Source organism: Podarcis tiliguerta, assembly GCF_965153285.1.
Source record: "Podarcis tiliguerta genome assembly, chromosome: 7".
Lineage (NCBI taxonomy): Eukaryota > Metazoa > Chordata > Lepidosauria > Squamata > Lacertidae > Podarcis > Podarcis tiliguerta.
Window position 1 is genome coordinate 37,111,712 of NC_139540.1, and position 15,954 is coordinate 37,127,665.

At 44.4% G+C, this 15,954-nt stretch overlaps 2 protein-coding genes across 7 annotated transcripts in view; one reads left to right on the top strand and one right to left on the bottom strand.

Moving 5' to 3' along the window:
* LOC310682348 (kinesin-like protein KIF20A) overlaps positions 1–3,333 on the top strand; it is a 55,669-nt gene extending 52,336 nt beyond the window's left edge. The window contains exon 20 of the transcript XR_014513878.1: positions 3,223–3,333. The gene's annotated coding sequence lies outside the window, so the exon portion shown is untranslated. The remainder of the gene's footprint in view (positions 1–3,222) is intronic.
* LYN (LYN proto-oncogene, Src family tyrosine kinase) overlaps positions 1–14,882 on the bottom strand; it is a 42,325-nt gene extending 27,443 nt beyond the window's left edge. The window contains exon 1 of one of the 6 annotated variants that reach the window (XM_083451169.1): positions 14,459–14,882. The gene's annotated coding sequence lies outside the window, so the exon portion shown is untranslated. Of the gene's footprint in view, positions 1–13,288; positions 13,415–14,458 lie in introns of those variants that run through there. The other 5 variants (XM_083451171.1, XM_083451174.1, XM_083451172.1 and 2 more) reach the window with 5 other exon arrangements.
* Positions 14,883–15,954: the final 1,072 nt, after the last annotated feature.

Genomic DNA, 15,954 nt, shown 5'->3' on the forward strand with positions numbered 1-15,954 from the left:
TCACTTACCCTGGGCAGTGACATTTTTATTTAATAATGAGAATATATTTATATTACTTTTGGGGCTTACAATACATTTTTTTTTTACTGCTCACCTAAAAACCAGTAGGGATGGGGCTAATGAAACCAGTAACCAGGGACTGCTGCAGAGAAGGCCCTGCCTCATGTTCCCACCAACCAAACATATTTAGCTAAAAAGCAGGTCTCTGAATATTAATGTAGCCTACAAGCAACCCATAAAGGGAGTAAGTAGTCTTTCAGATATCCTGTCAAAATCACAAGAATCCCACTGAATCTTTCACTGATCTGTATGCAGCTGTAAAAATGACCACTTCCTAATCCTCAGTTTCAGAGGCAAGTGTGAATTTGTAACATCAATAATTTCTGTTCCTCTTCTCTTGTAGTTTCTTAGGGGATGGAAGCCATTAAATACAACTTAATGAAGTGTGGAGGATGGAAAAATACTCAGTATATAAGTGTGATGATTTCACATTGGAGTTTGCACTAATAAGGAAGGGTCGTCATTTACTGTTCATTTTTAACAGATCATTGGACTGAACAATTCTGTGAAAAGGGGAATCTGTTGGGGGGTTTTTTAAGTGAAACAGAAAGTGGAATAGGAAAAATATTTCAACCATGATCCAGAAATAGATGTTTCAGGAGTCTGTCACGTCTATATGCGTAATTAAATGATATAATTCCTGTGCTAAGCCACAAAGTGGTAGGTCAACACGGCAAGTGTTCTCTCATCAGATACTGAACAGGCTTATGCTGTAGGTTATGTTATCACCAAAGTTGATCATGCATTTCATAAGAAGACAAGAAGCTGCCTTATAGCAAGTCAAGCTGTAGGACCAGGTACTGAGACCACTGGTGACTAGCCACGGTTCTCCAGGATTTCAGACAGGAGTCCTTTACCAGCCCATTAATATAGTACTACTGTAGTTTGAGTTTCACAACTCGAAAAGGCATCTGACGTTTTTGTCTGGGTGGAAGATGGTGGGGGAATAGGCTCTAAAGGCCTGAGGCTCCTAAAAGCTGTGTACTTCCCTATTTCAAGAACTAACATTTTTTGTGTCATTTCCTTTTAAGACTGACTCCCTTCCCTAAAGGCATAGTTAGCGAGCACTAATTACCCTGTTGCAATAGCAAAGATTGCAACAAATGCATGGTGTACTTGCATGCACCACTTAACTGCCCGCATAACCAATTGACCCTCTCAGTAATACTCTTCAGCTTATCTGATCTCCTAGCCCAGGGCAAGAGGAGTAATTTGCCCCTGTTTCTTAAAGCCAACAGATCTGTCATCACTCTGCTTCTTTTTTCCAGTAGAAGAATACAGTACGGTGTACTCTGTGTTCAAGTGGGGGTGGGGTATGAAGCTATCTTTGCACATATGGGCCCCTCCAGCAGTGGCGTAGCGTGGGTTGTCAGCACCCGGGGCAAGGCAAGTAATTTGCGCCCCCTAACCCGTGGATTTGCGCCCCCTAACCCGTGGATTTGCGCCCCCTAACCCGTGGATTTGCGCCCCCTAACCCTAACCCCCAGATGTTGCGCCTGGTGCGGCCGGCCCCCCCTGCACCCCCCACGCTACACCACTGCCCTCCAGCCTGGTGGTTTTTTGGTGAGTGTATTCTGTAATATGTCCTTGAAGTAATAATACAGTAGTGCACTAGGGGTGAATTTATACCAGATGCTCCACACATAATTCTGCTTTATTAAGTGTTCTAAGGTGCTTTCTCAATATTACATTACTGCTGTCTGGAGGGGCACCTTAGTGCTATACCACAACAAAATATGGACAAAAACAAACCCCCGAAACATTTGTGGTATAGAAAAGCAACTGGATTTCAGCAGGAAGCTATGAGGCATGCACTGTTTGGAGATGAAGAAGTGTGACATCTCAAAGTGGTTGCAGGGGCCAGTGTTCGAAACTCCCATTGTTCTAGGTGCATTTTTATTAGCACAAGCAGTTTATGAACTCTGGGCACAGTACTGCGCCAAAGATTTCAGATTAAAACTGCAGAGTGGAAGGAAAGGAGGGCCTTATTCTGCCCCCACTTCCATCTACTCTCTGAAGACTGAAGAAGAGACCATCTTAAGAATATCGGTGGGGAGGGGAAGGACTAGACCATGTGAAAAATGAACATAATATTTTAACTGCAGTTCATACACTTTCAGCTTTGTATTCCTGTTATACACGATGCGCGCCTAGACATTCCGTTGCTGCACCCATAACCTAGGTTTAAGGTGCCATTTACCTCCTAGCTTTCATACCTTAGTTTCTAACACTGGCAGGGGCAAACAGTATTAAAAGCAGGAACATCTATAATCACCACATTACGATCATGAGCACAAATCATCATGAATGCACAATAAAGAAGACACCTGAATGGGCCCTATCCTCGCAGAACACTAAGCAAAGCTCAACAAATAGGTGCTATACAATGTAGTTCAGGGAAGGGAAATTAAATAAGGCTTAAGAAGAAAACTATTGGTGGACAAGAAACTGACACCTTTTGTCTGGAGGGTTCAGGCTAAGGCAGGCCTGATGAAAGAACCCATTCTCATTCAGGTTATTTATTTTGTCACGAAGTTAGTGTGTGAAACAAACTATGTATCTGAGTAATATGCTAACAACAACAACAACAACAACAACAACAACAACAACAACAACAACAACAACAACAATAAGGCAACTTGTTTTTCTTCTTAGTGCTTTCCTATTTAAAACCATCACTTGAAGGGGAAGGGCTTGCAAGTGTTGCATGCATGACAGTTGAGTAAAAGTGATAAACTTGGTCAACCAGGGCCACACATCAGGTGAGGCAAGCCTCAGGTGGCAGAATCCATAGGGGCCACAGATCACAATGCAGTCTGTCCTTGTTCCTGATGTAGATCTTCACTCACCCCTTATTCCTTGGTGGGGAGGGGGGGGACACCATTTTGTGGTTTGCCTCAGGTACCAAAATGTTTTGGGCCAGCCCTGTGGTCAACTGTGAGAAGTGCCACTCTCTGGTGCTCCATGTTGAATTCTTCTCAGGTAGCCTTATAGGTGGGAAGCCTGGGTTAAAAAAGGTGCCTGCTTACTTAGTTGTTCGTGTTTTTGTAGATGCTTTCCCACTCTTCCCAGAAATATTTCTTGTGAGCTGCTTATTGCAGACAAAGAAAGGGGGAGGCCTTTGAATATCATAGTCTGCTTTCTGTTCTTGTACTTGTGCAGGAGTGAAGTGAAAGTTGCTAAAGACTGGAATCTGCAAATGCAGCAAAAGACACAGATGAAACAACTGCATGTGCTGGGTGTGTGCATGGGAGCAACAGGAAGGAAAAAAAGAGGCAGCAGGCAATGGGGCAAGAGGCTGCTCATGAGACTGTTCATTATTCATTAAATGGAAGGCACAACTAGACATTATGGAGTCTGTCATTCACATCTGTCCCAACCATTACATCCCAGCAGTTGGTTGTTCCCCACACTTCTCTTCCATCCTGCCTTCAACACTGGACTGGAGTCAGATGTAGATAAAAGTGCATTAATCAAATGACGGAGGGGGGCCAGGCGCCAAGACAACTTGTTCCTCACTCCTTTCCTTTAACCTGCTTGGCTGAGGAGCATGTGGCTGCCCTCACACAGTGGTATACAAATATTTTAATAAATATTGTTCATTCAGTTTCTACCGTTTTCTAAACCCTTTGCTCACTAGCATCACACATCAAGCCAGATGAGAGCCAAAGAGGTTTATGTGCTTCTAAGTTCAACTATAGGCAACCAATGTACATTGGAGGTACGAAAGACAAAAGTAGCATCATAGGAGATTCACATGTCTGTCTGGGGCAGTACCAGATACGCCTATGGAAACCGTTAACTACTTCCTGTCTATCTATAGTTGGATGACTTTTGAGCGTTGCAATAAACAGTCAATGTCCACGGGGACAACTTCCTGGGACATTCAACTATGAAATACAGTGGTACCTCGGGTTACATACGCTTCAGGTTACATACGCTTCAGGTTACATACGCTTCAGGTTACACACTCCACTAACCCAGAAATAGTGCTTCAGGTTAAGAACTTTGCTTCAGGATAAGAACAGAAATCAGGCTCCAGCGGTGCGGCGGCAGCAGGAGGCCCCATTAGCTAAAGTGGTGCTTCAGGTTAAGAACAGTTTCAGGTTAAGAACGGACCTCCAGAACAAATTAAGTACTTAACCCGAGGTACCACTGTAGAGCAGGGGTCAGCAAACTTTTTCAGCAGGGGACCGGTCCAATGTCCCTCGGACCTTGGGGGGGGGGGCAGACTATATTTTGGGGAAGAAAAAAAAAGAACCAATTCCTATGCCCCACAAATAACCCAGAGATGCATTTAAATAAAAGGACACATTCCACTCATGTAAAAACATGCTGATTCCAGGATCATCTGCAGGCTGGATTTAGAAGGCAATTGGGCTGGATCTGGCCGCCAGGCCTTAGTTTGCCTACCCATGAAATAGAGTAATGTAAGGCTGACTTCATGTTCTCTATTACTTAAAGCCTGCATACTTTTTAAACCAATTTAAACTGGTCACAACTGCACTTACTGCTTTACCAATTCTGCACCCATCAGCTTGGTTGAGCTCCAAATATAGATTTATTCACTTCCTCCTTCCCGTTCATGGCAAGAACTTTCACTCCTCATCTGAATCTCCAGCATCTCTCAACCTATGCTTCCCACCTTCATTTTGCAGATAAATCATTTAAACAGAAAGTCTGAGGTGGAAAAGGTTTAGCAAAAAGGCATCTCTTGTAACTTGCAGTTATCAGAGATGGCTGGAGATTCCAAGGAAAATGTATTTTTCTAGCCCCAATATATTGCTAAACTCTATTCAATGGCAACAATTTATTGTTGCATTTCTCTAAAACAAATGTTTTAGTGAAATGCAACAACATAACGTTGTTATGGGAAACATGACATGACATCCGCATGTCTGCACTCAGTAATAAATCTCAGCGACTAAGAGAAGGCAGGAAGAAAACAATATAGAATCTTGTCAAGGGCTGATATAGATTGAACAAGAAACTTCTCAAAGGCAGACTGAGCTTTATTGGGGGGCGGGGAGGCTAATTCCATGTTAGGAACCATTATGAAAAGGATGAAAAACAAAACTGCCCAAGGCCTTTCCTTAAACCTGTAGTGTGACTACACATGGAATACGAATGACAACTCTGGATAATGTAGAACTAGAAAACGTGAATAAAAAGGCAACCCAAATGATCAGGGGGATGGGACAAGTCATCCTACACGTTCATTCTCAATGTTTTGGGCTTTTTATTTTTTTTGGGGGGGGGGAGCAGAGTAAAAAGGGACGTGGTACAGGTGAACATAATTATGGATGGTATGGATAAAATGTGGTAAGTCTCTATGAGGCACAGGATGATGCAACAGATGGGCTTCGGGTGTGATCCCGCAGAGCTCTTCTTAAATTATTATGGGATTAATAGTCACACAGGAGGAACTGTAGCTCAGCACTAGAAACATTTAGGTACAGTTGCCAATATCTCAATTTAAAAATACATTCATTGGGTACCAAGCCTGGGGGGAAATGGAATAGAGGTACAGTAAGCCCAAGGCAGAGAAGACTTGTGTTCGACTGAAGCTCCTACCCAGTATAAGATTCTTATGTGCTAAGAAAACATTGATGTGCTACCTCCTGTATATCTACAAAGCTATAGGTTCATAAGTATGAGAAGCTGCATGCCCAAAAGTTACATGTGAACGTAGATTCCATTCAGAAGATCCAATCAATGCACACCTTCCATATGTTTTATTGTACACAGACTAGAAGTCTACACACCTCTTATTTAACTCACAGGGCTTTCCAAGCTCAACATTTACTCTCTTTTAAAATGTTGTCTAAGTTGCATAGAACCAGGAGGACTTAGGTGTAGTGGTAGTCTGGGAGAGATTTTCTGAATCCAGACTCTGCAGGCAAAACCAGAATGCTTAACAAACTTCAGTTCCCATGTGGAAGCCACAGATTCCCCATCCCTGAAACAGGTAGTGGAGTCAGGTGGTTTGGAGTCACGCTTTGAGCCCTATCATTGGAGGTGGGGGAAGCCGAGATATTTGCCTGGTAGCAGATGATCAACAGAGAATTCTAATGGGATATCTGTGTAAGAGCAGGATTGATGGATGTGAAGTGCATAGAATAAACAGCCTAAAACATAAAGGTAATTTTAAGGGGAGCAGGCTTTTTGTTTTTTGGGGGGCAGAACCAAGTTATCTGTAATTCAATTAGTCAGTTAAGTATTTTTATTTATTTACTTGATGGGGGGGGGAGCTGCCCCACTGCCTGCACCCCCTGGCTACACCCATGAAGTAGCATCTTTAACTACTGTCACAGATTTGACATTTACAAAAGCATAACAACAGGAATACTAATACATTAAATCTTCAGATCACCAGAGATGTACATTATGAAAGCTATCAAAGCTTTACTAGAGTAACAGAGCTATTGTGTGAACACACACACACACACCTTAGCACCCTATGTATCATAGTATCTTCCACTTTTCTTTTAGAATATTCTAAAGGGGTGGGAAACCTCCAGTCTGCAGACCAAATTTAGCCCAGCATGGGTCCCAGTTTGGACATGGGTGACTCAGCTGCACAAATGAGTTCCCCACAGTTGATCCCTGCAGAAAGCAGGCTTGAGTCACTGGCTATGAGCTAGTGCTGGATCAGCTGCACAACTGAATCCCTCTTGGATAATTTCGTCAAGCAGCCAATCCCTGAAAAAAAACAGGATTGAAGTCACCTCCCTTGAGTTGATATGTGGTAGCTTACAAGCCCTGCCCCACCTGCACCTCAAATTTGAACCACAATGGCTAGGGGCAGGGCTTTTTTCAGCCAGAACTCCGTTCCAGCATCTCTCAGGTGGGTGCCATTGCCATTATAAAAGAACAAGGTGAGTCCCGGCACCGCTTTTTCTAGAAAAATAGCACTGGGGAAATAGAATTTGGTAATACCTGATTCCCCAACCCTATTTAAGACTTGACAGCAGTCTTTTTCAATGACTATTAGCTATATCAGGTATGTTTTACCTCCACTGTCAGATGCTTCTGAATACCAGCTTCTGGATACCACAGAAAGGAAGAGTGTTCTTCTGCCCAGGTCTTCTACTTGCAAGTCCCCACAGGCATCTGGTTGGCCACTGAGAACAGGTTGCTGGACTAGATGGGCCATTGGCCTGATCCAGCAGGCACTTCCTATGTTCAACCTGGTGCCCTCCAAATGTTTTGAACTACAACTGGAGGATGGGGTCCAGCATGGCCGCAGGCTATTTTAAAGAATAAACTGGTAATAGCTAGCATACATTGACAAAGCTGAAGTTGTTCAGAACACCATTCACAGAATCATAGAGTTGAAAGGGACCCCAAGGGTCATCAAGTTCAATCCCCTGCAATGAAAGAATCTCAACTAAAGAATCCATGGCAGATGACCAACCAACTTCTGCTTTAAGATTTCCAATGAAGGAAAGCCCACCATCTTTCGAGAAAGTCCATTCCATTGCTCTACATCAGCCTTCCCTACCTAATCTGGTGTCCCACTGGATGTTTGGACTCCAATTCCATAAGGCCCAGACACAAAAGCCAATGGTCAGGAATGATGCAAGTGATAATCCAGGAACATCAGGAGAACCACAGGTCCCCCACCCTTGAAATTAATTGTTGGTAAAGAAACAAGTCTGGCAGTAGCACACAGCATCTTTAGGAAGCTACTGGGGTCCCCAGTATGATGACGCCTGCCTTCCCTCTTCCCACTTTCCATGAATACCCACTGGCAGTTGATGGCCACCAATTTGCTTTTTCCAGTGTGCAAGCTATTGTCTCAATACATGACGTGGGGGGGGGGGAGTGGGGAAGAGTGTTGTACAAACTTAGAGCAGCAGAACAAACAACTCAAAACCTGTGGAAACAAAAACTAACAACACCCCCGCAAGACAGCAGCTTGTTAAAAACGTTGCATGCTGAGGACGTCTGCACATTAGCTATGCATGCATGCCACCAGTCAACAGCACATGGTGATAACAGAAGTACCATAGCAGCACACCCATCTCACACACAGTGCACAACTATGCTCCCAGAAGTAAAGGTCAGTGTGTGTCCTTCTTTACAAGTGACAACCCTTTATCTGAAGGGCTGGCAAAAAACACAGCCCTCTATGTGAAGGACCAAGTTTAAAGATAAAGAACATTGGGAAGGGAAAGCAGAATCCTAGATAATAATATTTTTTTTATTAAAGATTTTTTTACAAAAGTACATGCCTTGTCTCATTTTCAGGTTGGACAGTTCAGGTTTTCTATAGATCAGTTGCATTTGTTATGAGACGTTAGTGTGGAGTACAGTATAAGGTCAAGTATAAGGTCAAGAAGAATAGTGGGGGAGAGGTGGTGGTGAAATTTATATTTCTTTACAGTGTACATGTAGGGTTTTGTGTCGGCGTCAACTGGATAGGTTCTTTTTCTCAGAATCCTCAAAGTTGACCTCCAACAGCACCTGGACTGAGCAGGCACAAAGGTCATCTGGTTATAGCCGTCTCCGCTGTGCTGAGATCTATTTCTGTTAGCTAGTATTTCTAAGTTGCCACCCAACCAGGAACAGAAAACTCGGCTTCCTCCACCAGAGGCCCCAGCAGGCAGAAGGCAAATACAGGTAGAACCCAGAAGCTTCTCAGGAAAAGGGTTCAATTCCTGTTTCGGTGCCAGTGATTCCACACAGTAAACACTAACAATACTAAATAGAACATGCTGGGTGCCTGTGGGAGGAGAACTAGCTTTTTGCAAAGTAAAGGGAAGGAAGCCATTTGTACAAGAATGAAGTCTTCAGCAACATCGTTGCTGGAGGCAGGAGAGAAAGGCAAGCAATGGGTTATAAGAGGTTTGGGCTCAATTTGTACCCTATGTAGATAAAATTGGGGCCTCCACAATGCAAAACCTACCTTTTGGGGAACCTACTGCAAACAAGCTTGGAGTTGAAACCAGGCCTCCCACACTAGAGAATACCATAATCACAGTCACAGGAGCAGACCAGAGAAGGAACTCTCCTAGAGCCTCTCTGGGGGGCCAGGCCTACAACATAGCATCTTCCCTCCCACTTTATCCACTAGTAGTCAAATATAAGGATTCTAGTCACATCGGCCAGCATGGGGTGGTACCACTATGTGAAGTGGTAGCTTAATAGAAAATGTTTAGCTGACATGAAATCCTAGGGGAATGGGGGACGGAGAGATATAAAAGGTGATGTGCAGGGAAGCTTTCATTTTGGGATCTCCATCGACTCCAGTGGGAAGGTTTAAGCTACAACATCTCTTGCTTGCTAGCTTTTAGGTACCAAGTAAAGCTCATTCTGTTCCCTTGTACATTTAATAGATTTCTGTGGATCAGAGATCCTTTTAATCGCCTTTAGTGCTGTCTCTATTAGGGCTTTTAATTGCCGACTACATTTTATCTATTTTTATGTGCTGTTTCATGTGTGTTGGTTATTGTATTTTAGTGCTTTGCAATGTAAGCTGTTTTGAGACTATCTGGAGAAAGGCAGGACAGACATCCTGTGAATGAAAATAGAAGTACATGCATAGTATCATGTTATCATCAGAGTTGGGATCAGCTCGTAAGAATGCGTGCAGCTCTAGCTAGTTTCCATTCCATTCCCAAACTGAAACAATCACCACTGAAAAGTGAAGAAAGGGAGTAAGGAGAGGAAGAGGAGTCATTATAGTGCTGCAGTCACCAACACAGCGACTGTATGCAGAACGGTTCCCTAGAGGACATCCCCTGGTGCATTATCATGAAAAGCACATTTCTTAGGTGTTTTGTCATCATCCTATGTAAAATAAAAATGAAGACCCATGACAACTGATGCCTTGCATCAACATTCCTGCAGTTCTGGCAAGAACCGGATCTGTGATTTCATATATACCGGTATAGATATTAAAAAAACCACCTGTGCAGTCTGCCGCTGTAAGCTTTAATTAAATGGCATTTATGGTATTTTTGGAACTGTGTGTTGCAAATTCAATATATTTCATTATTAATTCTATTGATTCTGATCTAGACTCTCCCAACCTCACCCCTGCCTTGGAAAAACAGAGCAGTGTTTCTGTTTTCTCTTTGCGTTTGTCTTTTTTTGGGGAAACGATCCCCTGCGGAGGAGGAAGAGAAACCACTGGAGAACAGTGAGCTCATAGCACTCCCTCAAAATTATTCAGCCTTCTAATGCCAATGTATCTGAAAGAAATTCTTTTTAAAAAACGGACTTCCTGCATGAAATAATGAAACCTCAACAAAAGGAACTGTGGCACCATCTTTAGCAACTGGCTAGTGGAACGGTCTCTTCAAAAGAACATGCACTCTACCAGATGATGATACAACAACTGACCAGATGTTTGAAGCAGTAGAATAAAATAAAATAATAATAATTTAATAATAATACTTTATAATAATACTTTATTTATACATCACACATCTGGCTGGGTTGCCTAAGCCACTCTGTGGAATGGGATTAGAAGTGTCATCTGCCACATGTCTACTCAGAAGTACATTGAACATTGAGTTCAGTGGGGTTTACTTCCACTTCCGTAGGTGTAAGATTGCAGTCCCAAAGTACTAGAGCATGGCAAGTACACAAATGGTACACAAATGGTAAACAGCTGCCTGGGTAAACAGATAGAAAGGAAGATAGGCAAGATGTATAGAAGTTGTCACTTTGGCAGGTACCTCAATATATAGAATTATACAGTGCTTTTGTTCTGAAAAAATGTTTAGGGGTACTCTCATTTTCCTGCTCATATTGAAATACTGCCCCTCAATGAGGCCAAACTTAGATTCAGAAAATGTTTAGGGGTATGCATATCCCTGTGTACCCCCAGAAAAAAGCACTGGAATTATATATGACACATTGTGTCAGATATAGCCTCCATGCGATATTGGACTCCAATTCCCACCAGCTCCAGCCAGCATGGCCAGTGGCTAGGGATGATGGGAGCTGGAGTCCAACAAATGGAGGTCACCATGTTGGCTATACCTGTGTTATATAAAAATATTATTAAAAGCTGCTCCACAGCAATTAAAAGCATGGAAACTTCTTTTGTATCAAGTCCCATGAGCCATGTATGATAGCTTAAGGTTCTTTTGACAAAATAAGTTGACTCAACAGTGCAGCCACGCATTAAACAGTAGATAGTCAGATGTTGTTAAGACTCCAACTGTTATTATAGTCCCAGCCAGCAAGGCAAATCCATGGACAGGGATTATGGGAACTGTAGTTCAATCAGGTCCCAAGGACCACAGGTTCTCAATTCCTGGTTTAAAGTACTGTAAGATGCCTTGTCTTGTCTTGGGGTTTCTTTCCAAGCATGATGAAATCACCTTAGCTGTGACTGTACAAACCACGGCTGCACGGAAACCTCTCAAGTGTCAATCATTTGAAATTTGGAAACGAAAAATGTCCACAGAAATACAAAAAAAGGGAAGTCACTGCAGTACAGCTGAGTAATTAAAGCCAGTTCGAAGCCAAAAGTTCACTGGCAGAAGCCCCTGAGGAATTATTTCACTTGCAAAGGTAACGGGAACCCATGTTCATTCCTCTAGTTCTACATGCAACCCTTTAAACAAGCATCCGACTTTTATTTTGAGGAAGCACGCTCACTTTCTATTTAGAAGTCCATTATGCATAACCTCTTAACTCTTTGCTGGCTGAAAGAATCACTTTTCTAAAGCACAGTGTGCTGCTAGTCATGATTTATCTCACAAAAACTGCCATGGAAAAAGAAAGTAATTAATTTTGACCTAGGTGAAAAATAATCAGATCTATATATTTTGATACACTTCTGCGATGCCACAAAAGAGTATGTCATTTTAAGTACGTTGTCCCTTCTGGAGCGGAAAAGCTTTTGACAATGTCTGTTCTTCTGGTGAAGTGTGTGGTCACTACCAGCTATGCATATGCAAAGCCTTTCTTTATTAAAATGTGGATAAAACTAACTTTCCACTCTGTGTCCAACAAAAGCAACACAGGTTTGCCATCCCTTACTTAAATTAACTCTGCATGATTCAAAACTTTATCAAAAGCAGCAATCTATTTCTTCTTCAGTACTTTACTTCAAACCAGAATACTACAACAGCCACTGTAGCATGGAGGGCACCCCGTGGGGAGCTACAGCACAAGATGCTGCTTGGGCTTTTGGCACAATCTTTGTGTCCATTTTATCATTCTGTCTTCTATGGAGTGTGTGTACAGAGTCCCCATCTTGTCATGACTATCCTTCAACCAGTAGTAGCTTGATGCCTCCTGCAACTGGTGAGGCAGGAGAATGGTAGGCAGAGGCAACTCATTCTAGTTTTCTCACCATCCTGCTTCCTTCCCTGCTGAGTTTTATAGGAGGAAAACTGAGACTACGGAGGAAGAAGCTGATTATAACTAAGAAAGTAGGTAGGTAAGGCCTGGCTGAGGCTGGTCAGTAAGACAGGGTCCCATTTACCCTAATAGACCAGCTTCCACTGTCTTCAATGTTTATTTCAGATCATTCTGCAAATACATTTTCTAGATGTGACTCCCAAATGGTACAACAGACATTGCATTTATATAACCAAGGACCAAACTACTTACTATTCAGAGAACAGTTTGTGGATACCTAAGATGTAGCATTGTTGCAGCTAAGTATGTGTAGACCTGATCACTGATTGACTTTAATATCACAATGCTCTCTACTCTGGGGTAAACAAACAAAGCAAACACTTTAGTTTCCTGCCTTTGCTTCCCAAGGCACCAGTGCTTAATACATATACCATATATTCGGTTGGTTCCCTTTTGCGTGGCTAAGAAGACAGGAAGCCATTTTTGCAGCTGTTCCGGTTTTGGAGAAAATACCAACTTTGTGAAATACCAATTGGGGAAGCTTAGAATAAAATAATTGAAAACTTTAATTTATCTAGCATTATATCTGTTTGCTTTAGGATTCCTTTTTATGTAATTGTTAACTTTAGTTCCGCTCAGATTTCCAAATCCGACAAATTAATCATGAATGGTAACAAAACAAAACACTAGCAACTGGTGATTCATTGCAAGCTTTACTTTTACTAAGCCTTTTGATTACTTAACAGAGTTTAACAACAAAACAAAAAAAAAGTAATCAGAGTGCCTATGGGGAACAATAGATTATAATGCATCAATATCAGATGAGTTCCCAAAGTTTTTTTTCTTAAGCAAACAAACTCCGATCGTAACAAAAAGGCAGGAAAATGTGAGCGGTACTTACAAAGGACTACAACAACCAGTCAGATGACCTTAAGAATTCATCAGCACCACATGAGAGAATAGGCCGGATAAACGCCCCTTCCCGCAGGCTAAAGGAAAAGCGAGCCACTGCGAAAATAACGCTACTTCCTTTTAACTAAACTACTGTAACATGTTTTAATCTGGGGTCCAGATAGAAGCTCCTCTAGGGGTCAGGCGCGCGCACTGTCCGATTAGTACCACACTTCCTCTTTTTAGAAAATTTGCTCCGCATATGGTTCACGATACAGGACTTTAATAATTTTCATTTTAATAAAAGAGAGCGCACAGAGGGAAGGAGTATTAATCAGATTTCAGGGCTTATTGGTGAAAAATAAAAGCTCCCTTGGTATATTCCCGCAGCTGAATTATGCAAGGTGGTTATCTAAAAATGATACAAAAGCCCGAAAGGCTGCAGCTGAGAGAAAGGGATTTATCAAAGCCCTCCTCCCAGGAAACTTCACGGTTGATAGGAATCCCAATCTCCCGCAATGCTCTCTACTCACTGATCTCCACCCCCCGCGCCACTTCACAATAGAGAAATACTCCTGTAATCGATCTAAGAATCTATGGCCACGCCTTCTTTCCCCTTCTTCGGGACTTATCTCGCGCAGCCTTTCTCCCCCCTCGAAAGAAAGGACCGTGCTCTTTGCATGTGCGAAAGTTATGTTTGGCTAGCAGCAAGGCGAAGAGCTGCACCACTGTTCGCACAGGTTTGGCCAAGCACGAGCCCAGGTGCTCCTGCCCATCAGTGTCGCTGCAACCCTATGCACGCTTACCTGCGAGTAAGGTCCACTGAACTCAATGGGGCTTACTCTTGAGTAGGCACGCCGCAGCCTTGCACTAAAGCAACCCACAGATTTTTAGACAGGGGGCATCTACCTCATGGAGGAATATGAGGAACCAACCAGCGAAGATTCAGCTTTCTCTCTGCAGAGCAACAGGACTTTGCTACGTGGCTAAAAGCAGCAGCAGCAGCAGCACCGACGCTATTAGCCCGCAGCGCGGCGGGGAAGCGGCATAAATGCTTCGGAAGCGGCGGGAGAAGTTCAAATGGCCAGGCTTCGTCCTCGGGAAGCCAAGCCACCTTCCAGCCGCTCCTTCCCGCCCCCCAACCGGGGCTTTGCCGAGAGGGTGAGGGGAGCCCACTTACTTTCCCCGGGGTCCCGAGCTTGGGAAGTCCACGCTCGCTGCTTCAGCCCAATGGCCCGGATAGAGCCCGAGCCCGGCGGGAGCGCCTCGCCGGCAGCCGCGCCGCTTTCTCGGCCACAGGGGAACTGAGAGCGCGCCCGAGGGGAACCAGCCAGCCGCCGCCGCCGCCTCCTGCCAAGCGCCCGTCCTGCTCCCTCGCAGAGAGGAACTTGGGCGGCTTTCGCAGCCTGTCGGGGGCTGAGGCTTCGCCGCTCACTTCCTGGTCCCGGGAAATTTGCATAGCAGGTCGGGAAGGTGGCCGGCCGGCAGGCGGGGGGGGGGGGAATCTTTCTTGGAAACCGAAAGGCGGGTCCCGGCAGGACGGCGACGAGGCGCTCCAAGGGCAGGGGCAGTGCGGACACACCCGCTCCGAGAGCGGGAGAACTCGCTCGCTCTTTCTCGCTCTCGCAGCCGGGGCTCTTGAGGGCAGCCGGCCCCACGGCGCGAAGGGGGCGGAGGGGAGGGGACTCGGCTCCGAGCTCGGTCATCCCAAGAAAAAGCTGCGCGCCTTCCTTGTGGGTGGGGAGTAATTATTGCGACCGAAGCAACCCGGTGCGTGAGGGGATAAAAATAGCTAAGCCAAGTGGACTCTGGTTCTAGCTCTGCGCCGTCGCCAGCCTCAGAAACGAGCCTCCAGCGGGGCCTAGTCTCCCCCCAAGAAGCCTGCCCAAGTCTGGCTGGCGTGGTCCTGGGCAAAGCAGGGCCTTCCGGCCTTTAGCCCCCTCTAGTGAAATGGGGGAAAGAAACCTTGAGTGCATAAGGAAGGCCTCTGAAGATCAATACTCTGGCCACATGCTCCAGTGCTCCGTTACCCCACCCCAGTTTCTGAGCCATGAGAAATGCAAGGGGTTCTGGTGCTTCCCCAGGGTTCCGCTTCCTTAGGGCCAGTGGAGATGGTGGTGTCTTTCGGAGATACGGTTTTATTTACACACATATACAACCTGAGTATATGAAAAATGGGGAGGCTGGCAGCATTGACACCCCAACAGATCTTGCTTCTCCTTCAGGTTTCCAGGGGAGCCCCCAAAGCCCAGCGCATGTTATGCTAGCAGCTTCTAGTATTCTGGACCCAATTGACTGACACACACACACACACACACTAGCCTATTGTTCTACATAGCAGCTAGGTGAGGCAGTGGGGGTAAGACCCTTCCGGCCCTTCTGTGGCACAGAGCAACTTTGGTTATGCTAAATTGTGGTATTTAAGCCATTGCCTTGACAAAGGAACTAGTTTGGCAAGCTTGCTCTTAAACATTCTACCCCCACAGATACAGGATCCAGAGAACTGGAAAGGGACCTAGGGTACCATCCAGACTGACGCCTTCCAAACTTACTGACGCCTTTCAAGTTACTACACAGGATCAACTCTGTGGCTGTATACACATCACCATTTATTTTGCATCCAGTGCACTCCCATTGCTAGTTTTTGAAGCCACATACACATGAGGTTAACCCAGA